The sequence below is a fragment of the Triturus cristatus genome, chromosome 5_1 (genome assembly GCF_964204655.1).
Source record: "Triturus cristatus chromosome 5_1, aTriCri1.1, whole genome shotgun sequence".
In the NCBI taxonomy this organism is placed as follows: domain Eukaryota; kingdom Metazoa; phylum Chordata; class Amphibia; order Caudata; family Salamandridae; genus Triturus; species Triturus cristatus.
Window position 1 is genome coordinate 209550648 of NC_140587.1, and position 24609 is coordinate 209575256.

Here is a 24609-nt window from a genome sequence, read left to right on the forward strand (position 1 = left end):
TTATCGATGTCCCTTGCCATATTTACAAAGACATTTATCAATTTTTTGCCTTTGACATCCTGGTCTAAACACATCCAGATCCCACTGTCGGGGGTTGCAATAAGTTTTTTATAAAATGCTTCCCCATCTATGTTAGACCAACGTATGCGCCTGCCTTGATCGATTGCTTCTAATTTGCCCCTCGTCATTCTGGCCCTTGCCTGAGAGGATGAATCCTCAACCATCAATGACAACACCAAGGGGTTATGGTCACTAAAAATGCTAATCTGTATACTAAAATCTGCGATCCTGTATTTAAGACCATTAGAAACAAAAATAAAATCAATAATAGTATCCCTGCCTCTGCCTTTGAACGTTGGGTTAATAATATTAGAGTTAATGGGCTTGATTAAGTCCATCGTAGGGATTAGATCATATGTGCCCAGGATATTACCGAGTTTACTACCATCCAGTGAATGTTCTAGATGCCAGTCCTTGGTAGAGGGGCAGAAATCCCATTTAGCCCCTTCCCATTTTAAGTGTGGGCATTGATGGCAATTAAAATCGCCCACCAAAATCAGGGTTGGGTGGTTATTTCCTCTGGAGTGTAGATCTGATAATCTATCCTCGAGCTCATTCAACCTCTGCGTTGGCTGAACTGCATTATAAAAATTTATTAAGACAAATCTTAAGCCCTTCCTGCGATAACTAATGCCCTGTAAATGATCCGAACTCCAGCCCAAGACCTCCCAGGTCCCTTGTAGTTTGAGGGACACATATATTACTAGTCCTCCTTTCGCTCTTCCCATACTAGATTTCCGGGCCGGTACAAAAAACATTTTATATCCCTCTAAGTGTGCAGCACTACTATCCGTCTCCCACGTTTCTTGTAGACAGATAATATGGAATTTCTGACTAAAATCCAACCACTCCTTGTTTTTTAGCTTGGAAGATAATCCTGCAATATTCCAAGAGACCACCCTAAGTTCCTCCGCCTCGTAATTTATTGTCCTCCTGGCTAGGGTGGACTGATTTTGGTCAAGGAATCCAGCAAGGCAAGTCCCTCCCAAAACCACGCTTTTGACTACAGGAATTGGTGTAATTTCATTTTGCCTGGTGGAAAGTTCGGGAATATTTCCCTTGATATCCAGAAACTCCTTGTGCACTGACTTAGCTGAGGGGGGTAGGGGCTCTAAAATCTCTTCATGGGCCAGTCAGTCCAGTTCGTCCATCACTGCTGCCTCACATAGTGGGGTGAACCGGTTTGGGCCAGACCACGGACTATTGTTTCTTATAGTATGCATTACCCTTCTTCTCCATGTCGTTTGTCGTTGCTCGGTTAAGTGGTCCCTGTAGAAAAAATTAAGTGGAAGCATTTTTATTGTCGACCCACTATCAAAGAACCCACAACTGGAAGCGAGTAATTCTTTTACCAATTGCGGGTCTCTGAAGTTAACAATAACGCAGTCCCCTGGGAATTTTTTCTCTGATGGTCCAACCCAAGCTACCCTTCTTGCCATAAGGATTTGAGTATTCCTCAACTTAACCCCCTTCACATTGTTATATAACCAGTGGTTAATTTTATTGATCAGGGAGCTTGTCGATTCTTCTCTGTCGGGGTTTTGGGCTGGGACTCCCGCCAGGACTATTGTGTATGGGCAGGAGGCTGGGGGCAGGTCCAATGTCTGAAGACCCGGAGTACTCCGGGCCTGTGCCTCTGGAAGACTATGAGCTATTACCGTCCCTATATTCTTACCCTCCTGCTGTAATCTAGGGGTTGCAATGATGGGAGGTGTATCTCTGTCCTTGTTCGCTATAGTGGCAGCTCTCAAATTGCTCCCTACCAGCCTGCTGTTATTTGAATCGGCGCTGGCAGGACGCGAGGCACTCCCCAACCCCTCCTGAGTCGTGATTATTTGGGCCACCGGGTGTTCCCTGTTTTGTGCATCCAACAACCTAATTATTTTCCCCTCAATTTTCTTGATATGTTCTACTAAGGGGGCCAAGTGTTTAAGGAGAAGGGTCTCTATGTTGGACTCTAATACTTTCGTTATCTCCATTAACCATTCCTTACTAATTACCGGGGAACAGGTTTCACATTGTGTGCAAGTTGGTCGGGATCTTATGTCCTCAGTAGCTATGAGCTCATTCCTGAGTGTTCCTTTTTTCGATTTGTTGCCATTTCTAATTTTTTCGGTTCCTTTACGATGTACGTTAGGCGGGGACCTTACATTCACAATAGGGCCAGGAGCTGGGGTGGGGTCTGTCCCCAATAACATCTTTTTCGAGCGGGTGATCACTTCACTTTCCCTCCCTAATGGGATGTCAGGTTCTCTCTCTCCCCCAGTGGCATTCCCAGTTTGTTCTTCAGCTCTAATTTCCCTGATACCCGGGGTAGGTGGCTCGGAAACTCCTGACACCGTTACATTCGGTCTCGAGGGAGAAGAATGGTGTTGACAGGGGGGAGTTAAAGACCCCTCCAGTATTATTACCTCTTGTTCCCCGTCCACTACCGTTGATGTGTGAACTTGTACTGTGGTCACGTGCTGGGTGTTACTATGGGCTGAAATGTCCTGACCTTCAGGGATACTCCCCCCAGGTGTGACACACTCAGCAATTGTCCCCATTGATGATCGTTTGTGTGCCAGGAGGGAATCGAGAGATAACCTACGCTCCGTCAACAGTATTTCGTGTGAAAGCAAGGATTCTGCCCGTGTGATGAATGCATCTAGGGTTCCCTTTACTCCTCCCCCTGTTCTACTGTGGGGTTTTTTCGTTTTACCCATGGTGCAACTTTAGCCTAACGGGTTTATAATGTCGTCTTACAACCGCTTTAAAAACAGAACAGCTTTAACCCTTAGTCAACCACTTGTGACTAGCCAATACCAAGCACAAAACAGTGGGTGTTGTCTGGTAACAATGTATAACCCACGAACGCCCCCGTGACTTATCTCCCCTGTCCTCTGGCAAATGTGGAGGTGTCCAGGAATTAGCTCGAAGATCAAGAGTATTAGCCCTGCCCGGCCTCCTCCGGCCCCGGACGGCCACAGACGGTCCCGCCCTTGTCCCGGGCTTCTCCCGGCGCCGACCCGCGCGCGATCCCGCGACGCCGAGGGAGCCTCTGAACAAGTAGCGCCTCCGGGCGCGTCATCCTGCGTGAGTGGGCGGGGCAAAGGGGAATGCTGGGGCTTGTGGTTCTACCCTGCGGCAGCCTCAGGTGACGCGAGGCGGCAGCGGCAGGGGAACCCGGCGTCCACACGATGCTGGAGAGAGAATTGCGATGGCCCCCACGAGCCTGGTAGGTGCAGCGCAGTAACCACGTTTGTCCACTTCAGAGCGTTGTCCCCCCGCTCCACCGAGGGAGCCTCTGAACAAGTAGCGCCTCCGGGCGCGTCGTCCTGCGTGAGTGGGCGGGGCAAAGGGGAATGCTGGGGCTTGTGGTTCTACCCTGCGGCAGCCTCAGGTGACGCGAGGCGGCAGCGGCAGGGGAACCCGGCGTCCACACGATGCTGGAGAGAGAATTGCGATGGCCCCCACGAGCCTGGTAGGTGCAGCGCAGTAACCACGTTTGTCCACTTCAGAGCGTTGTCCCCCCGCTCCACCGAGGGAGCCTCTGAACAAGTAGCGCCTCCGGGCGCGTCGTCCTGCGTGAGTGGGCGGGGCAAAGGGGAATGCTGGGGCTTGTGGTTCTACCCTGCGGCAGCCTCAGGTGACGCGAGGCGGCAGCGGCAGGGGAACCCGGCGTCCACACGATGCTGGAGAGAGAATTGCGATGGCCCCCACGAGCCTGGTAGGTGCAGCGCAGTAACCACGTTTATCCACTTCAGAGCGTTGTCTCCCCTCAACGAATCAGAGATGATGGTGGCAAGCAGCGCAGTCAGGACACACTGAGGTGAAGGGGGGTGAGATCTATCCTTTGCTCAGTCATATATCATATTAGAAATGCTTACCACAGTCATGCAGCTGTAGGTTATCTAAGGCAGAGAGGTCCCAACTCATTGAGAAACTGCATTAGTCTCACACCGCCAGTACTAATGTGTACCATATTGCATGCCTTTCAATATTGTGTCCCTTGCGGTCAATATGAGAGACTATCAAAGCATATGAGGCCCCCAGAGCCACCCGCATCAGTGTGCCTCTAAAATATGCTGAGTAAGACGTGCCATGGACTTGCCCATGTCATTTCCCTCTCAATTTAGCTAGCTCCGAGAAGGTGGGTCATATGGGTTTCCTCTAGACAGGCGATCTGTATGTGGTTTCTCTCATGAATCGATAAGACCTAGTGCTTCTTGGCCTTGGACCCCAACACCATGACATTCCAAGACATGCACCTTAACCTATCCATCAGTAACAGAGGTATTAGCAAGTGCCCCCCTTGGGTTTAATCACTGCTGCTACTGTGAGGTAAAGCTCAAATTCACAGCCTTTATCTATAAAACAATGCATTTAAAAATGTAAAAGAATATAAAGTAAATAAAACACATTTAAAAATTAAATGCAGGAATACAACTTATACCCCAGCTGCTCAGCACCGCCAAAACTGGCTCATGTAGAGTCAACCTTCACCCCGATTCCTCGAACATCCATTAGTTTAAGCCACAGAGGTCATAACAGTCTCAGCTGAAGATAGGTGATCTAAATGCGAAAAGAAGACATACTTCAGCCCTGGACAAAACACCAAAATAAAATAAATGCCATTAATATCCAGGTTGTGCAGAAGCAGGATAAAACTGAAAAGTAAGCATAAATATTGTGGTGGAATTCTTGGGCAGAACATTTGCAGGCCCAGCAGATTATTTTATCGCGGCCAATCTCTTCTACCATTCTGCGCGGAGTTATTTATTCTCATGAAATACAAAAATGCCAGCAGAGTTTCATATTGCCTGCCCAGTGCCGATACAAAATACAAAATTAAGAAATTCACCTAGTGATACAATAGACTGAAGATCTTTTTTCTACACGCTTTGTTTTTGCTTTATCAGCAGTATCGTTCTAAATTCCTGGAAAAAAAGTTTTTGGAAGAGAGATATTGTATTGTAACGTTAGTAGCCTGAAGGCAACAAATGCGTTCTTCATTGGAAAGCCTAATTGTAGCAGCTGTTTATTTATTTACGAAGTTAAATACCTTCTTTTCATTGTATTTATACAAAAGCAGAAGAACTGGTGTGCAATTTAAGTACCTCGGTGGAAACCACCTTCCTTATTAGCTTCTTAGGTAAAGTATTTCCTTTCCTTTGTATCTGCGTCACAATCAAACATGCTCTTCAGATTAAACGGGAAGGTCAAGTCGGTTCAGAAAACAGTGAACTTTATACTTCCGGGTCACACTGGACAACATAAGGGCAGTGTTCACACAGTAAGGTGAAACAGAGATTTTTAACATCTTTGTGCTTGGGACGGCATGTGTTGGCTGCAATTGGGCCAAATTGTCATTGCTTACATCTTGTAAGGGTTCACAATGTTTATCTAAAATGTGCTCTGTTGACACACTCTGACCATCAATAGCAGTGGAAGGTAACTCGACTGCAAAATGCCATGTGACACATCATGGTACAAGGCACAACCCACAGCAATTTAAGCAGCAGATTTAAGATGGCTGGTCACCGCCCCAAATACTCATGCGCATGCTCAGGATGCACAAAGTTTGTACAACAAAACTGAGTGCAGACACTCACTTGTGTGCCACTTTGCTCACCCCCACAATTTAGGTCGACAACATAACAGGTACTTCTGTGGGCCCAGAAGACATATGCTCAGGCACACCCACACAGGAGCGAGTTATGAATCAGGCACACCCACACAGGAGCAAGTTATGAATCAGGCACACCCACACAGGAGCAGGTTATGAATCAAACATACCCACACTGGAGCAAGTTATGAATCAGGCACACCCACACAGGAGCAAGGAGCAAGTTATGAATCAGGCCCACCCACATAGGAGCAAGTTATGAATTAGGCACACCGACACAGGAGCAAGGAGCAAGTTATGATTCAAGCACACCCTTACAGGAGCAAGTTATGAATCAGGCACACCCACAAAGGAGCAAGGAGCAAGTTGTGAATCAGGTACACCCACACAGGAGCAAGGAGCAAGTTATGATTCAAGCACACCCTTACAGGAGCAAGTTATGAATCAGGCACACCCACAAAGAAGCAAGGAGCAAGTTATGAATCAGGTAGACCCACACAGGAGCAGGTTATGAATCAAGCATACCCACACAGGAGCGAGTTATGAATCAGGCACACCCACCCAGGAGCAGGTTATGAATCAAGCATACCCACACTGGAGCAAGTTATGAATCAGGCACACCCACACAGGAGCAAGTTATGAATCAATCACACCCACACAGGAACAAGGAGCGAGTTATGATTCAGGCACAACCACACAGGAGCAAGGCATGAATCAGGCACACCCACACGTGAGCAAGTTATGCATCAATCACACCCACACAGGAGCAAGTTATGAAACAGGCACCCCCACACAGGAGCAAGGAGAATGTTATGAATCAGGCACACCAACACCGGAGCAAGGAGCATGTTATGAATCAGGCACACCCACACAGGAGCAAGACACATGTTATGAATCAGGCACACCCACACAGGAGCAAGTTATGAATCAGGCACTCCCACACAGGAGCAAGGAGCATGCTATGAATCAGGCACACCAACACAGGAGCAAGTTATGAATCTGACACACCCACACAGGAGCAAGTTATGAATCTGACACACCCACACAGGAGCAAGGAGAATGTTATGAATCAGGCACACCCACACAGGAGCAAGGAGCATGTTATGAATCAGGCACACCCACACAGGAGCAAGTTATTAATCAGGCACACCCACACAGCAGCAAGTTGTGAATCAGGCATACCCACACAGGAGCAAGGAGCGTGCTATGAATCAGGCACACCCACACAGGAGCAAGTTATGAATCTGACACACCCACACAGGAGCAAGTTATGAATGCAAATAATTGTGAGGACATGTGAATCCCCCTGAATGAAAAAAGCATCTGTCAAACTGCGAGCAAATGAGAAACATAGTGGAACCTGTAGCATTTCTCCTGAACCTGGCAAGGGAACACAGTGAAACATCATCAGTATGTTTAACTATACTAAGACTACATACAATACACTATACATAGATCCAGACAGTCCTTATAGTGGTGAGTCCCATTCCTGCAGTTGCTTCAGCATTTCTATTTTACAAACATAATGGTTTGTTCCAAGATAGGCCTGATGTGTTGTAGGTGAAGACCACTCTTGGCTGGGGCTTCTTATCTGAACCTCTCGGTGGGGTGCACTGTTGTGTGGTGCACCAGCCTTATGAGACCCCATCCCAGGGCAGATGCAGACTGCTTTGTGGAATGTTATTCAATGTCCTGAAGTGGTTGCCACATTCAGGACCAGTCGGAGCACTCACAGGTGTGCTGGAGAGCAGGATGGAGGAGAGAGTGCACTTCCACCTCTCTGGAAGGGAGAAGATAAGAGAGAAGACAATTTTTCATTTTGTCAAGTTATACAGACATTACCTATCAGAGATTATACACAGGAAATGTTTAGCTTCATGTGATCCATTTTTGTTACTCCAAGCAGGATAAACTGATGAAAAGTAATTATGTATTAAATGGTGATATAACACTATTTGGAGTCGATAATACAGGTTTGGGGAAACTCCATTAAAGTATGGTTTTGAAAGAGTGTGTTCACCGCAGGAGTTGCTGTTCCTCTTAGCCTGCAATGTCTGTTAGAAATTGGGTTGTTAGCTGACTGGGGTGTGAGTCCTGGTCAAGTAGCAATCACCATCCAATTCAGGGTATGGCACAAGCAAACCCCAAAATAACCTGCTCTCACCCCTTGGTAGCTTGGCACAGATCAGGTAGGCTTAACTTAGAGGCAATGTGTTCTTCAGGGCTGTAAGTTACTCACCTCTGTGTCACGATAATCAGGTAATATACACGTGCACATGCTTATTGGTGCACATTCTCATGTGTTTTCGTTATAACTTACAGCCCTGAAGAAGTTCATTTTCATGAACGAAACGCGTTGGCTGGCAATTTTTTGAAAATAAAGAATTATTCAAGACTTTTAACATCATAAGACTCATTGACTAATTGACTACCACTTGTCTTAATAACGAGCAGTGCACCACTCCACAAGTCTGACTTCCTCATTTGTCTGCATAGCAGTTGGCACTCAACGACGGCGAGTGCTGGAGTAGTTTTGTGCACACTCAACCAGATTGACTATTTTTCATACACAACAGGGAACATCACAGGGAAGTGCGGTCACTGTGTCTGCCATTGTTTGGAACTACAATATGAATTCATAGTTTCTATTAAAATATTAGAGAAGCATTATATACCCAAAATTTCCACTTTTCTGGGATAACATAATTTTGGAATGCAACTATAGATTACGCAAGCTTGCATCAACATGTAATTTTTGCGCTAATACAGAGATGATAAGAGATCAATGTATGTTGAGGTGCAAAGTGATACAGTCAGAGAAGAGTTAAGGTTTAGGGATGAGCCAAAGCTTTGTAAGATCTTAACTATAGCTATGAAAGTGGAAATGTATGTTAGTCTGTGTCTAGGAACTATGCAGAGGCAATCACAATTCTGCCAAAGTCCATGCTGCTGACACAGTTGGTAAACCACAAACTAAACTAGGAGACACTAATATTGCATCTAGGAGCTTATGTTTCAGAAGCGGCAATCCCGGGCACATGGCCACCATACAAAGTGTGCCACTATGAAATCAGTTTGCCAAACTTGTAGAAAAAGGGGTCACTCTTCCAAGGGCTCCAGAAGTCTTAATGGCAATGTTAGACCTGGCTTATCCAGCGGGTTTATCCCCAGACTTTTTGCTTTTTGGCCTCCTGTTTTGGACCCTGTTATTATTGGTTTTATGACTCTAGGCACTTTACCACTGCTGATCAGTGCTAAAGTGCATATGCTCTCCCTGTAAATTGTGTTTATGGATTGGTGATTCCATGATTGGCATATTTGATTTACTAGTAAGTCCCTAGTACAGTGCACTATCCGTGCCCAGGGCCTGTAAATCAAATGCAGCTAGTGGGCCTGCAGATTGTGCCACCCACATGAGCAGCCTGTAAATGTAACTCAGACCTGCCACTGCAGTGTCTGTGCGCAGTTTGGTACTGCTGTGTCGACCTGGCATGCATGTGCACCCACTTGCCAGGCCCTAACATTCCCTTTTCTTACATGTGAGTGACCCCTTAGGTAGGCCCAAGGTACCCCTGTTGGCAGGGTGCAGTGTTTGTGAAAGGTGGGTCATGCACTGATGTGTGTGGCATGTCCTGGTTGTGATATACTGCCAATTTTGTTTTTCACTATTGAAAGGCTATCTGTCCCATAGAATAGATTGGGAGTTTATTTATAACACCTTATAAGTATAACTTCCCATTGGGACAAGATAGAAAGTGCAGTTTAGTATGCCTGAACTCAGAATATAAAATTGCCTCTTTTAGTAAAGATGATATTTATATTGTGTGTTTGAAAATACCACTTTTAGAAAGTGGGTATTTTCTTGCTTAGCCATCCTGTGTGCCTCTGCTGGTTTGTATATTGACTGTCTGGCATTTGAATGACAGGGGTTGGAGATGTGCATTCTCTCAGATGGCCACGGGAGGGGGCTGCCTTTCCTGGATGAGACAGGGCTGGTCTGAATAGACCTGGGCTGCATTTTTAGAGTAGGGGGAGGAGATTTCTTTCACACCTGAATGGACCTGGTCTATTCGGGACAATGTTGTTTCCACCTCCTGCCGGCCAGCTGCACCAGACAGGACATAACTGGTTTTGGCTGGGCAAAGAGCTTCTCTGCCACCAGAGAACAAAGTAATTTGTGCTATAAAAAGTGGGACACAGAACCCTGATCTTTAGATCACTGTTGAACTAAGGAACCTGCCAGGAAGAAGGACCAGGAAGAAGAAGGAGGGGTACTGCCCGTGTGCTGTTGGGGTTGGCCTACAGTGTTTGCTTCTGTCTTGGGTAGGGAAATGACTGGACTGTGCTTTCATCATCCTGCTGTTAGAGTTTTCTCAAAGGGCTTGAAGTAGAGCTTGCCTCCTGTTGGAAGTCTCAGCTATCGAAAGACTTCAAAGATCATTTCTGAAATTCAAGAGGAGAAGAGCTGGTGAAACTGAGGAGAAGTACTGCCCCTTTGCTGTGTGCTGTCTGGGTTTGGCCTGCAGTGGCTGTACCTGCCAAGGAAAGGACAAGGACTTTGCTGTGTATGCTGCTTGAGGAAGATCTCTAAGGGCTTGAATTAGAGCTTGCCTCCTGTTTTTGAAGTCTCATGGATACAAAGACTTCAGCCCCAGCTCCCCTGAACTTCCGTGCTGGGAGTTCTGACCTGCCAAGAGATGCCTGCTGCTCTTCTGGGCCTCTGGAGGTTGTTCCTGCTGTTGGAAGCTGAAAAAACAATGCAAATAAGAGAGGTGCAACGCATCTGCACTTTTTTCCAACGCATTGCTGAAGAAACCGACATAGGCCCTGCCCACGGCTCGAGAAATCGCTGTACGCCACATCGAGTGCACCGTTCTACAAAGGCCGAGATCACAGCACTGATTCCAACACAGGTCCTGCTGTGTGGCTGCATAACCCATCGCATCATCCCAAAATTCTCACGCATCGCATCACCTCCCCTGTGCTGCAATAAGGAACCGACGCATCACCTCCTCTGGAGCAAGGAACTGACGCATCACCTTTCCTGTGTGTCAGGAACCGACGTATCACCTTCCCTGTGACACTTTTTGTTTGTGCGCGTGACACATCAAAGGTACATTGTGTGAAAAGTGTCGCATCTGCAATGTGCTTTGAACAGAACTGTTTCTACTTTCTGAAAGTCATATTTTGATTACTACATTGTGGATTTTTATCATTTTGGTCTTGTTTGGTTTAGATAAAGATTACTTATTTTTCTAAACTGTTATGGTGACTCCGTTTGTAGTGTTTTCACTGTATTACCATATGCGTTCTTAAATGCTTTACACACTGCCTCTGAGATAAGCCTGTCTGCTCGTGCCAAGCTACCAAGGAGGTTAGCAGGGATTATTTTAGAAGTGTGTCCCCCTTACCCTGACTAGGAAGAAGGGTTCCTACTTGAACAAAGGTACCTACCTCTCCCAACTAGAGACTCTAATTTCAATGACTACATTTTGGACATCACTGCTGTGCTAAGTGATGTAATTTTCAAATCAATGTGTGTAATGATATACTAGGTGATCATCCTTCAGATATGGCTTTGCTTAATGGCATACAGGTCTCCATGATGATGCATTCTGGTGAACACCTTAGCCTTGTCTCTGCTCGGGAATGTTACAACAAATTGAAAGGAAAAGTAGAAGTAATGAAACCGAATGTCACTATATAGTTATAGCGGCAAAACAATTGATTTTTTTTTATATTTTCATGCTATAACTAACTTCAGGGGAACATCATAGAAAGGAATGTGTATGTACTTGCTGGGGGTGACACTGTTTTGAGCTTGCCACATCAGAAATAACTGAGAATATTCCTTGATCCCAATGCATCTCCACAAGTTGTAGTCAACATAGTTGTTACTATGAAAAGGGCTTTGCAAGAAATATTTGTGAAAAATTATCCTGTCGTTTTTTCAAGCAATGTGGGATATGAGCAAGGGTATTTTCACCTTTGATTAATCTAAAAGATAGTGCCCAATTGGTAGCGTGCAAAGTCAGAGATCGGCTGATATTTCTTGAGGGGTTTGAGGGTGTAAAAGCAGGTGGCAGCGGCCCTGTTGACCTGGTTAGGTATTGAGATTATATTGTTGATCACAAATCCTTTGCTGAGTTTGATGGGGTGGGTGTCTGCCCTGGTTCTGAGAGCCACCAGGCTGAAAACTATAGGGAGGTGTCTTTTCTGAAGATTACCACTCTGACTGAGTTGAGATTCAGCAGTTGGTATTAACCCAGGGGAACTTCATCTGAGTAATGTAAGTGTTGTTGGGTCATTGGAGAGGAAGAAAATTAACTTGAATCAGCGTTGAATATTATGTGGAGTCCAATGATGTTGAGTGGGACCACGTAGATTTTAAAGAGAGTAGGGCTGAGCGTAGAGCCTTGAAGGACAACACATGTCGGGTTATAGGCAGAGGACAGGTAGGTGGCCAATGTGTTTGGGTGGGTCCAGCGAGGAAGGAGCCTGAAAATTCTTATGACATGTAGGCATTGGATGAGGATGGAGAGGGAGACTGTGCCGAAAGCAACCAAGAGGTTGCGATGAATGAATGCAGCTGGGTCCCCCTTTATCCATGATTAGAAAAATGTCACTGAGGGCGGCAAATAGGGCAGTCTCAGTGCTGTGTTTTAGTCTGAATCCAGGACGCGATTGAGCCAAGGTGGTAAGCCAGTTGTTTGTTGTTGAGTTTTTCCAAGACTTTGACCAGATATGGGGGATAGAAACTGGGCTGTAGTTCACCAGTGTCTTTAAGACCACAGTGGGTTTTTTCTGGAGGGGTGAGATGGGTGTGTGTTTTCAAGAGTCTGGGAATGTGGCTGTGGTGAGTGAGCGTTGAGGATTGGCATGAGTATGATGCAGATGGGGTTGAGTCCCTTGTTGAAGATAAAGTGTGGGCACAGATCTGAGGAGGCTTTTGAGTGGATGGAGCGCATGCTGGTGGACGATTTCCAGATGGGTGATGTTAAGCCAGCATGTCATGTCAGTTTTTGGAGTGCACCTATCATTGGATTGGAGGATGGCAAGAGTGGAGATGTCCAGTTGGGGAGGGAAGTTGTTGTAAATAGTGATGATTTTGTTGCTGAATTATTGGGAGAATTGGATGTAGAGTTCTCCGAATGCTTGGGTATGTAGTGGGTAATGTTGTGGTGGTCTCATGGGCATCAATGTAGAAGTTCTGTGGTGCAGACTTCCTTAGGGATCTTGTTCCAGTTGAGCGGGACGACTTGTTGAGAGAGGTTCTGTGCTGGTTGGGTAGGTTTAAGCTGAAGCGGACGAGGGAGTGATCTGTCCAGGTGAGGGCTGTAGGTTTATCTACCATGATGTGTAGGAAGTTGGTGAAGACTGGGTCGAGGATGTTTCTGGATATTTGGGTTTGTTTCCCTCACTTTTGGTGAGTCCAATTATGCTTAGGTCTTCCAGGAGGTTGGTGGTGTTGGTGTCGGTGAGGTCTTCTAGGTGAAAATTGAGGTCAATACGGATGTTGAAGCAGCTGAAAGCAAGCACCAGTGGGGACATGAGATCCAGAAGAGAGGTCCCAAATCTGGATCTTGGTTTATGGATTTGGTACAGTAGGGTCCCCTAGGGTGGGGTTACTAGAGGTGCTGATCGTGAAGACCATGTGCTCGAGGTGACCACTGGAATTAACTGATGAGATAGAGCAAGTGGGTTTTTCTTTGTGGATGATGGTGAATCTTGCTCTAGGTTTGCTGGTGCTATCCTGTCTTGCAGTCTTGTATCCAGGGGGTGGCTACTGCGATGCCCAGGGCAGATTACAAGTTGAGCTAGGTCTCGGTGAAGAAGAGACTGTCTGGGAGAAGTTGTGCAGGCAGACTTTCATGGTGTATTTGACAAGCAAATGGGATTTTAAGGGAGAGTGGTGGTCAGATAATATAGTCAAAGTTTTTTCTATAACAGATAATTTCATTGAAGAAATTACATGTTATAAGAAGATGGACACATGTGTAACTCTAATAGTGATGTGTGTTCTGATGTGTGAGGAGATGAGCTGGAGGAATGTGGGAATATAAGTGAAGGGATTTGACAGAGTGAAGGAGCAATGTCTGAACTGAATGGTCTATTGAGGAGTTCCAGACTGGTCAATCAATCAATCAGGGAATTGTAACCTCGCTACTCACCCGTGAGGGTCTCAAGGCGCTGAGGGGGGCGGGGTGGGGTGTCCGCGGATCTGTTTAGCTGAAGAGCCAGGTCTTGAAGGACTTCCTGAAGGTGTTCAGGGAGGGGGCGCGTCTGATGTCTGCCAGTAGCTCGTTCCAGGTCTTGGCTGCAATTTGAGAGAGGGGTCTTTCGCCTGTTATGGCTCTGTGGATGCGCGGGGTTTCGGCCTGTGCAAGGTTGGAAGATCGGAGGTTTCTTTTGGGTACGCGGAAGTTGATTCTGTCATCGAGGTATTTGGGTTCATTGTTGTGTAGGCATTTGTAGGCATGAGTGAGGATTTTAAAAGTGACTCTTTTCTCCGCGGGGAACCAGTGGAAACTTCGTAGGTGTCCCTCCATCTACACTGAGAATGCATCTAATGGAACTATTATTATTCATTTATAACATTTATAAAGCACAAAATCACAATAAACGGATGAAAAGTCCCTGGTTGGTAATGGCCCTTGCCCTTTGCCAGTACTATAATAGGTATGAAGTATCTTATAGGTGCTCAAGGGAAGAAGGGTCACCCACCCCTCCCAATTCGTAATCCCTAGGGATTACACACACTATTGTATCAAAGCCCGAGCACAACTATCATATCACATACTGATGTATTGCCCACAAATAATGTAAACAGAACAATTTCATAATTTTTGCAGTTTAATTGTATCTTCTCTTTTTTTCTCTTTCGTTGGTCCACCAACACGTGTTTCGTCGCCCGGGAGTTCCCGCGACTTCCCCAGGGCTGGAAGAGTAAATATAAAGTTTGCTTGTAACATATACACCTCTAAAATTATATATTAGATTAAGATACTGGTGGAGTGCAAAATTACAAAGTATATGTATCAAATCAGTGAACAACGTTCAAACAAATTGTGGGTATAGGTAAATCACAATACGGCAAGGAAAAAGAACAGACCCACGTCTGATGGGATTCTCATTAACCTCATATACACTCTTTTTCAGCAACGTGGGTCTGTTCTTTTTCCTTGCCGTATTGTGATTTACCTATACCCACAATTTGTTTGAACATTGTTCACTGATTTGATAGATATACTTTGTAATTTTGAGCTCCACCAGTATCTTAATCGAATACATAATTTTAGAGGTGTATATGTTACAAGCAAACTTTATATTTACTCTTCCAGCCCTGAGGAAGTCGCGGGCACTCCCAGGCGTCGAAACATGTGTTGGCTGGACCAACAAAAGAGAAAAAAAGAGAAGATACAATTAAACTGCAAAAATTATGAAATTGTTCTGTTTACATTATTTGTGGACAATACATCAGTATGTGATATGATAGTTGTGCTCGGGCTTTGATACAACATTTAAAAAGCACACTATCACCATACAGGTATGCTGGTGCTGGGAGCCTCTACCTAAACAAAATAAACTGCTATTTACGAGAGCCGGATCGGTGAAATGTAGATTACATGGGGAAGAGCCTGATTTTCAAGGCTTTCCTAAAGTGCAGTAGGTCAGATGCAGATATTAAGGTGGCTGGTAAATTATTCCACAGCTGAGCCACTTTGATCATGAAGGCTTGTCAGCCGTGTCTTTTTTTTTGAAAGAATGTTTGTAATACACATAGGAGTCACAGTTACTGAGCATAGACACCTCCTTAGGACATATTTGTTTAATCTCTTTTGTAGGGGCACAGGGCCCTTGTCCTGAAGTGCTTTGAAATCTATGCACACATATTTGAAGGCTATCCTCTGTTGTAACGGGTGCCTTTAAAGTTCCTTCATAGAGTTAGATGTAGACGATCTTCTTGGTCTGTTGAATGCCAGTTTTGCAGCAGATGCTTGCACTCAATGCACTCTATTGACCAGATAGTCTGGTACTCCTAGCAGCAAGGCGTTAAAATAGCCAAGCCTATTTAGTGTTATGTCACGCACAATCAAGGTTTTAGCATGGGAGGGCAACAATGATAGCAGTTTTCTGAGGCCACAGAGAAGTGCAAAGCAGGTGCCCGCAACATTGTTTACATGGCTCTCCATGGATAGCTTGCTGTCAAATGTGACCCCCAAGTTGTGGACGGTTTCTCAATAACTCAACTCTTCGTTAGCCATTAATGACCATAAATTTAAGAACGTTTCATGGTGACTTTTTGCTCAAACAATTACCTGAGTATAAGAGAGAGTGTCTACAGCAGAGGATCACTATCATATGGCCAGGGAAGTAGAACTGGAAAGTACCACTTCCCTCCAGATGTGATCAATGCCATGGTTGTAAAATAGCATCAGGTGAACTGAGTACTAGAGCATTTCACCCACAGCTCGCTCCCATTCCATCCTTCCCCATGGCTAAATGCTGGCTGCACTCCACTTTCTGGCTACTGAATCTCCAGTATATTGCCATGCCAACGTCACTGGTGGAAAGGAAACGTGGTGAGGAAATTTAGTGCCATTTCTCACTTCCTTTGAGTATCAGGCGCTATTGATTGCACCCAAATGTCAGTTCAGCAACCATGATGGAGACAACATCATTTCCAAAACAGACACTGCTGACACCACATTACTGTACACAGTCTGCGATGACGGACACTGATTCACTGAAGTGTACGCTTCCTTTCCTGGGGGCACACACAGCTACATTTCTGACAGATGGCTATTGCACATCACTTGGTTGCTGGGGATTACTGTGACATGGGACAATTAGCTCACCTTTCCTTACACTGGGATTGCATGTATACCTGTGAAAATGCTTCCGTCATCGCCCATTCCTAATAATACGCGCTTCATCACAATCTTGATTGAATGCATGCGTGGAATATCTGGAGCATTCTCATGGTAGTAACTGTAAAACAAATATACATATATTTGTTACAGGTGATGCAGCATATGGCCTTGCCCCAACTCCTCTTCCCCTTCCGCCCTGCCTTAGACGTTATAGAAGGCGCACATACACATGCTAGCAGTTATTAAGCACACTTATGGGATTCTCAAGTCATGATTTAGATGCTTTGATAAATGGGAGGGGAGGGGGCTAACTACAGTACTCCCAAAACTGAAGTGCAACATGACTGTAGCTTTTTGCATGCTGCACAGCATTGGCATATTATGAGCCTAAAGCCAAGGTCTGCATGTGCATGGCTGACTAGTGGTCTCACATTTCATATAAGCTGCCTATTTGGTTGCTGCATCAGTGGTTGAACTGCGGAGAGCCAATAAGACATGACAGTTGTAGCACCTCCAGAAGTACTTACTGGAGACAGAGTTTTTCGCAAACTGTGACAAATAGGAAGTTACATAGTGGAAGTGCAGGAACAGCCAATCCTGACCCATCCTTGCACAACAACTCAATCAACCTGGAATTCTGTAGCTGTAGTTGTTATTATAGCCCAAGAATGGCAGAACCTCTTGCAGAGAGGGCCCTCAATGTTGCTAGTGAAGAACCTGAGATGAATAACAATGGTTCCTCAAAATATATACTTAGCTGTATAGGAGCCCAGACACCCTGCTGAGTGACAAGTCAATCTGGAATAAGATTGCAAAAAAGTGCTCTGTGGTGGCAGTGACCCAAAAAGTAAGCATATCTTGTAAAGGCTCCCTCAACCCCACACCAGACCCAAAAAGTCTGTGTAGTAGGTTACCCTACTACTCAGGAGGATCATGAAGAAGGCCTGGCATGGTTCACAGCACAAGGGAAAGAAGACAGAGCCAAGTGTGTGGGCTGTATGTATGTGCTTCTGATCGTAATGTTTGTCAGAAGTGTATGATTTCCCCCAGGTGATGGCTGTTGTCCTATTCTTTTTAATATGTAGTTTCACATAAAGCTATGTAAACTATGATTGTTGTGTGCCTAAAATAATCCAGTAAGCTGTAAATTACTAGTGGTTACTTTTTGGGCTGTTTTTTGAGTCATGCATTTTTCTACCCCCTGGTGTAAGGGGATAGGGACGTGTAGCCTCTAGTATTAGTCATAAATCTTCACCCAAAGTTGCTGAATTGCAATTATGTGGAGATTTACCTCTACACATAGATGGGCTCTCATGTGTGGTGAATTCCTCCAAAAAATTTCCCTTCATGAATCAGGACCATTGAATATAATGCAAAATTAGTTTGCACCATTTTGCACTCCTAATTTTCAACAAATTCTGGGGGATATTTACAATAAAATGTCAGAGCGTGGTGTTACTTCGTTCTGACATTTTTTAAACGCAGGGATGCACCATATTTACAAAAATACGACACACCCCTGCTATTTCTGTAGCACTTCTGCTAAAAAAAGCTGCCTAGCGGCAGTGCAGGCACCCTGGCACCAGTGGTCGAAGTGGGCAGGATCGGAACGGCACGACGTGCCCCTACTTCTTAAAATTTAGGCAATCCGTTCCCCTACTTTTCTGTTTTTAGCAGTGTGTCCCAGGATGGCAGAAATAGCGAAAGCTTATAGATAAGTCTCGGCCATTGCCGATCTGGGACGGGCGGGTGGGCATAGAAGGAAAAGGACTCTGTCTCTTCCTTCTTGTCCAGGGAAGACAAGGGCAGTGTCCGCTTCTGCTCTGCCGCTGGCAGCTGCCCCTATTTCTCTCACAGCTTCCCCTTATTGCCCCTCTTCCTGTCTCGCTCCATCTCTGTTGCTGAAAACCGTGACTTTAGGAAACAGCTCTTACTCTCTCTTCCCTTTAACTGTTCCCCTGTGAAATGGATCCAAAAAAGAAAGGAACCCTTTTGCTGCAAATGTATCTAATGTATTGAAGATGCTTCTCATAAAGAATGTAGTAGTTCTTTATTTGTAGGCTGAAGATAAGCTGTGGGTACCAAGGGCCCAGGAGCACGAAGACCGGTAGAGTTCAAACAGGCACAACAGAGTTGCCAACTAGAACATGAAGGGAACCAATAGCCTTACTAATTCCAATTTACATAAAAATAGAGCTAACAGAGAAGAAATACTGACACAGCATGCCACAATGTCTTTTCTGACATTTTTCTATTCCAAAGGGCCGCGTCAGGGCGGAGAGAAAAATGGTTCAAAATACTCAAAATAACTAAATTAAGCAAGTCAGAGTGCTCGCAAAGTGGCCAGATTGGTTGTATTCACACCAAACACATTAGGGCCTCTTTACAGAGTTTGCCAATAAAGCGCCACTTTTGTTTTGTCGTCTTTCTTTAAACAACAGGGCATATTTACAAAGAAGTGACAGAGCACAGCATTAAGCTTCTTGGCTTAACGCCGCGCTCCGCCACTTCTGAAATGCAGGGCTGCACCGTATTTGTGCTGCTTTGTGCAGCACAAATAGAAGTTGCATCTTGTCATTTTTTAAATGGCTGTTTATGTGCAGAAAGGAACACCTAACTGTACATAAACAATCATGCATGGGGTTTTGCTGCTTTTATGTGTGCTGCATAATGCAGCACACATGAAAACAGCAAAAACAAGGAGAAATAAAGCATTTCACCTTATTGCGCCCTGTTAAGACCACGTTGTTCCTGCTTACATTTCACATGTTTTACTTAATCTTGCATTCCCTATGAGTAATTGATTTTTCCAAGATGTTATTACTTTTTTTCAGGCAGCATATCACTTGTCTAGTGCGTAATTTGAATTAAGTCACATCCAGGTGTTTATAGTACAGCACAACTGGGTTATAGCTGAAGGCAGTGCGAGTTTCTCTCAGTGGGGCGGTATGGTCTTCAGTGTGGGAGAGGAAGTGGCACTATGGCCAGAGCTGCCGAATTTGGGTCCGGGGAACCAAGTTCATGACCACTCCACCAGACCACTCTTCTGAGGGAGCACATTCCCATACTTGACCTTAGAGGGCCCAGCTAGATTGTAGAAGCCCTGGTGTCTTAGCACCAGAAGGTGGGCCCTAGCAGCGGCAAGTGTGGGTTATCCTTGAAGGCCTGTCCACCACAATCCATGCTGAAGTTCACCTCCAGTCTTGTGGGCAGGCTTACGAAGCAACACACCCTAGAGTGACAGTGACTTGGTCACTGAGGTCACAGGACCTTTGAAGTCAGTCTGCCTCACCCTCTGGTACCTCAATTGGCCTTGTTTCAGCAATAGTAGTGCAACTCACCGGGGATCGGCAATGCAGGATTTGCACGCACACCAAATTAAGTTTGCAAACTTCACGGCCTATCTGCTCCATGCACAAGCACTTTTAACATGTGCTGCCTGCTTTGGGGGCAGTAGAATTATGCAGCAAGAGAGAACAAAATTAGGCCACAATGTTGACTAAATTATGCAGCAAACAAAAAGTCTTCAGCATAATGTGTTATATTTTCTGATACTTTATTATTTTGACATGTTTATACATAGTAAAAGTCTCAGCAAATATGTTGCCTCATTAGTACCAGTGTAACAGTCAAATGCAGCAGTGAGGAAGGTTACCAGTCAACTTCTGCAAAGGGCCCTCCACTTCGCAGCAAAAACAACTCACTAACTTTTGATTCATTTGAACTACAAACAATGTATTAGTTAAAATCATCAGATTATGCAGCAGATGGTGTATTATGTGGCAAATATGGCAGAGCCATATTTAGGTGGAAAACATTTTCAAACTGGGATATTTTGTCATTCATGTTTGAACTGCTCTTGTGGAAAAAGGGAGGAGAAGTGCTGATGACAGAAACTACATGGCTCTGAGACAAATGGCTTGTACTTCCACTTTTAAGTGTATTTGGGACATTCTGTCATTGGAAACGTATCCCGCTCTGTGAATACATTTTAATGTCAATAACTCATATTCAAACTTTAATAAACATGTGTATCCCTTGGTTGAATTAAATAATGTAATAAGTTGTAAATGATCAGTGAAATACCAAACACATACTAAAAATTGGGATGTTTTGCTCTTTCTGGCCACACCTCTGACTCCGCCCACTGACCCAGTCCAGGGGTTATTCTCACCCTCTGATTCTCCACCCACAGTTCCCTCCTTTTTTTCCCCACTTCGACCACTGCCTTGCACAATGTTGCAAGGATGCTTGCACTGCAGGGGCGATTGTTTACGTGCAGGAAGGGACACCTTCCAGCACATACAGAATCTTTAACGTCGCTTTGTAAATAAGGAGAAGGGGGCATCGCTTGCTGGCGATATTCCCTTGTTATGCTGCTCTGATTGATTCATGCCAGCAGCCCCTTGGTGCTTAACGTTTCTTAATAAGTGTGTCCCAGGGTGTCACCTTTGATTTCGTATTCAGTGGATGTGCATAGTCCTTAACCCTACTTCCTTGTGTAAACATCTGTCTATCATCTGGGCGTGAGCGCGGCCCTGTGATAGGCAGCCGGGGAGCATCTCCTGGGCAGGACCCGCATTCCAGCTGCATAGCTGGGTGGCTTCTCGGATGACGGAAGCAGATGGAATTTCCTGAAACCTTGATTTTTGTAGGAAACATTTCCAGAGGGTGGTGTTTTACAAAAACAAAACTTTCATGACATATTTAATGCTATGCGGCTTTCCCTTACGCAGTTTGGTGGAAACCTAGCGTCATTGAAGTTAGTTTTGTAAAAACATTTTGCTTTGGGTCGCGCCCTGGATTTCTAGCTATAGATTTCTTGGATTTACGTGAAACCTGCACAGCTAAAGCATGTATTTATTTGAGATAGCACGCTGATGGCAATCTAGGAAAGTCCACATGTACCGCCAATTGTGCCACCGGGTTCCACACAATTGATAGTTGATGCAGTAGAATGTTTAATCCTGCTCTGACAGTGTGTAAGGCGCACACCATCGAACTTCTGTTGTTTTGCCTCATCTGTCAGGATTGGACCTTATCTTCCAACATGACATTTTGACCAAGAGACAGAAGAGCGGAAAAGGAAGAAAAGAAGAAGTAAGAGAACGACAGGAAAGCTGTGACAAAGAAGAAAGCAGTGAAAAAAGAACCCTAAGGAGTGAGATAAAAAAAACGGACGTGTAGAGTGAGGGAAGAAAGAGGCATGAGGTAGAATCGAAACCAGGCATCTTTCCTATTCAGAGACCCCAGCATTCACATGTGCCGGAAAATGACTCCTAGGGAACATTTTGAGCTACTGCATTCATTATTTATAGGTTACAAATATTATTATTTTTTAATTAGGCACCTGGTATTTCTGACCACTTCCTCGTTGTATGAGTGTCGGAAACGAGTCGATACGGGTGAGGGGGTTGGCCTTGGGTGGGGCACATGGCAGAGAGAGGCTACTGGGACACAATATTGGGGGCTGGTTCCTTTGCACCCGGGCTCCGCCCTACTGTGGAGCTGCAATGTGGGCCAAGTTCTCGCCTAGCGAGCAGTCCAGTGCTTCTCAGGGAGGTATTATAGAGTAAAAGAAATGAGGGTAGATCCAGTCAAGAAGAGGGGCAGTGCTGTGATCACGCCACAGCTCAATACTATACATTAGACATATGCAGCGCTCCGGTGGGGGGGGGGAGGGGGGTGTTCTGCAGATGCTTCAGGAGTTACTACACAGACAGAAGCTTTCATGCAGGCACAGGTGCAGGCTCACTAGAGTGTAAAGGAGCAGCGTCCCTGAGGGCTGTGATCCATAGGTCACTGCAGGTCCTTTGACTAAGCAGCTCCCTGAAATGGTTTGCGATGATGTCAACAAAGTCCCGCCAAGATCTGACGGCCAAATATTGAATGTTTTGTTCAATAATCAATCTTAGCTGATGTGGAGCACATTCTGGATTTGGAAGAGTGGCTGTGCAATCTTCATCCACATGGTACGGGGAGTCGTGCTTGTTCAGGCGGCTCCACAGTTGGCCAATGGCAGCTGGTGCAGCACGGGAAACGCATTCTGATCAGGTAGATCTGGCACTCGTGGCGGGGGCGTTCCTTCTTCATTCTGGGGTGCAGGGTCGCAGTCTTCAGGGTGCAGCAAAGACACAGTCAACAGAGGTCCTTTGGTCTTCCTCTGGCGGTTGCTGGAGCAGACAGACGGGCAAGTCACAGGTTCACATTGGCTTATCTTGAGTACAAGAATAACATCTATTCTAGGTGCCTCAAATGGTTTCCAAATGAAATGCTAAAGATAGCAATGCCATCCAGGTAGGCCACAATGAACTCTTCATTCCTAATAGAATATAGTTCAACAGGAACTGAAGAGTGGCAGAAACATGTTTGAGCCTAAAAAGTATGACCATGAACTGATACAGGCTTAATGGCATCAACAAGAAGGGAGAAGTACCCGGCCTGTCCATGAGCTCGAAAGCTCAGGAATCAGACGTGCATTAGTCTTGGTCACCTCATTCAGAGGCAGATAGTCCACGAAAAAGCATAGGTCTGTCGACCCTTTTTCAGAATCCAACAAAACTATATTGGCCTATGTACTATGGGAGTGCTCACTCGCTCCCAGGTCCAGCATTGTAACAACCTCTGATGTGAGGCACTCTTGGGCCCGGTTTGAAATACTGTACATTCTGCCTTTCAAGGCAAGTTGTCCCCCATGTCTATATCATGTACACAACTGGCTGTCAGCCTTAGAGTGAGTGAGGAAAGATGGGAAAAACATCCCAGTATGTCTTTACAATATTTATGCTGTCTAGGCATCAGCTTAGGGGCAAGCAGTAGCCCTCTAAAGAGCCATCTTTCTTATCAATGTGCAAGAGGTTGGGATTGGCTCACTGTCCTCTGCAACCTCATCTGGCCCTGCCAGGATGTTCATGCTAAAATCTTTCTGTAGGAACAGCTTTAGCTAGTTCGCAAGGAACACTTACTTGGGTTCCTGTGTGGCACTTGCATCCCCCAAGTAGTTCACCTCAGAAACACTATGCACTACCTTGTTTTGATTACACCACATATTCTCCAAAGTTTGAGGACAAATGGGATTCAGCACCAACTCCTCCCGATCCTCCTGGTACCCAGTCAGCATTGCTTTCTGGTTACATGGTAACTTCTTTAGCTCTTGGTTACCCTGAATGCTTTTCTTCACCCGATTCATGTATTGCCCCATCAAGTGCCTGAGAACAAACACATAGTCCACAACATCCTTCTGAGGTGGCTCAGAACCAATCTTTTCTTACTTAGGTGAGTGGAGCACGTGCTGGGTGCCCAAACAGAAGTTTAAATCAACAGAATTTAGCATCCTTCTGTGCGATTTCTCAGCAGGCGAACAAGAGACATGGCGGGAGAAGATCCCACTTTGTCCTTAGGTTCTTTGGTAGAGTTCCCATCATGTTCTTAAGAGTCTCATTAAAGCATTCTACCAACCCATTGGTGTGTGGAGGGGATGCTGTGGAGACATGATTGGAGCATCAAAAATGTATGTGGGCACTAAACGATGGATTGGATGCGTCTGAGCGATCACCAGTGGCTGAAATTAATTCAAGCATTCCATCCATCACTTTGTTTTTGATACCCTAAGTGTGACAGATATGCCCAGATGTGGGTTCTGTGCTTAATGTGCCATTGGAATCAAGCTATATCTGGCTGATGAGCCAATAATAACTGGTCCTGGGTTGCTTGTGTTCCGAATCAGGGAGAACCTGGCCTGACAGTTCTGTCCGGACTTTTCCCAATGGAACAGGGTGAAGGCTGAATTTCAAATGGCTGGGTCCAAACTGAGGTGGCATCATGGGCAAAAAATGATGGATTGGGATGTGGCCCGAGCGATTCATTCAAGCATTCCATCCATCACTTTCTTTTTTGATACCTTAACAGGAGTCATGATTAGTCACACTGCTTGCTCACACATACCTTTCATGTAGGAAGAGATGAGATTAGTTCCTCTGTTAGAAATTGGTATCTTGGGAAATTCGACCAGTGAAAAGATTCCCAGGACGGTCCTTGCTTATATTTCAGCCTTGTGGTCCATTAAGG

The 24609-nt window shown here is 45.3% G+C and overlaps 1 long non-coding RNA gene across 4 annotated transcripts in view; it reads right to left on the bottom strand.

Moving 5' to 3' along the window:
* The window catches only part of LOC146830645 (uncharacterized), a 195727-nt gene that overhangs the window by 72385 nt on the left and 98733 nt on the right, over positions 1 to 24609 (bottom strand). For 2 of the 4 annotated variants that reach the window (XR_014961466.1, XR_014961464.1), the window contains exons 2-4: positions 16557 to 16660; positions 7108 to 7448; positions 4496 to 4614 (exon numbers count right to left, since the gene is read on the bottom strand). This is a non-coding gene — a long non-coding RNA (uncharacterized LOC146830645). The remainder of the gene's footprint in view (positions 1 to 4495; positions 4615 to 7107; positions 7449 to 16556; positions 16661 to 24609) is intronic. The other 2 variants (XR_014961465.1, XR_014961467.1) reach the window with 2 other exon arrangements.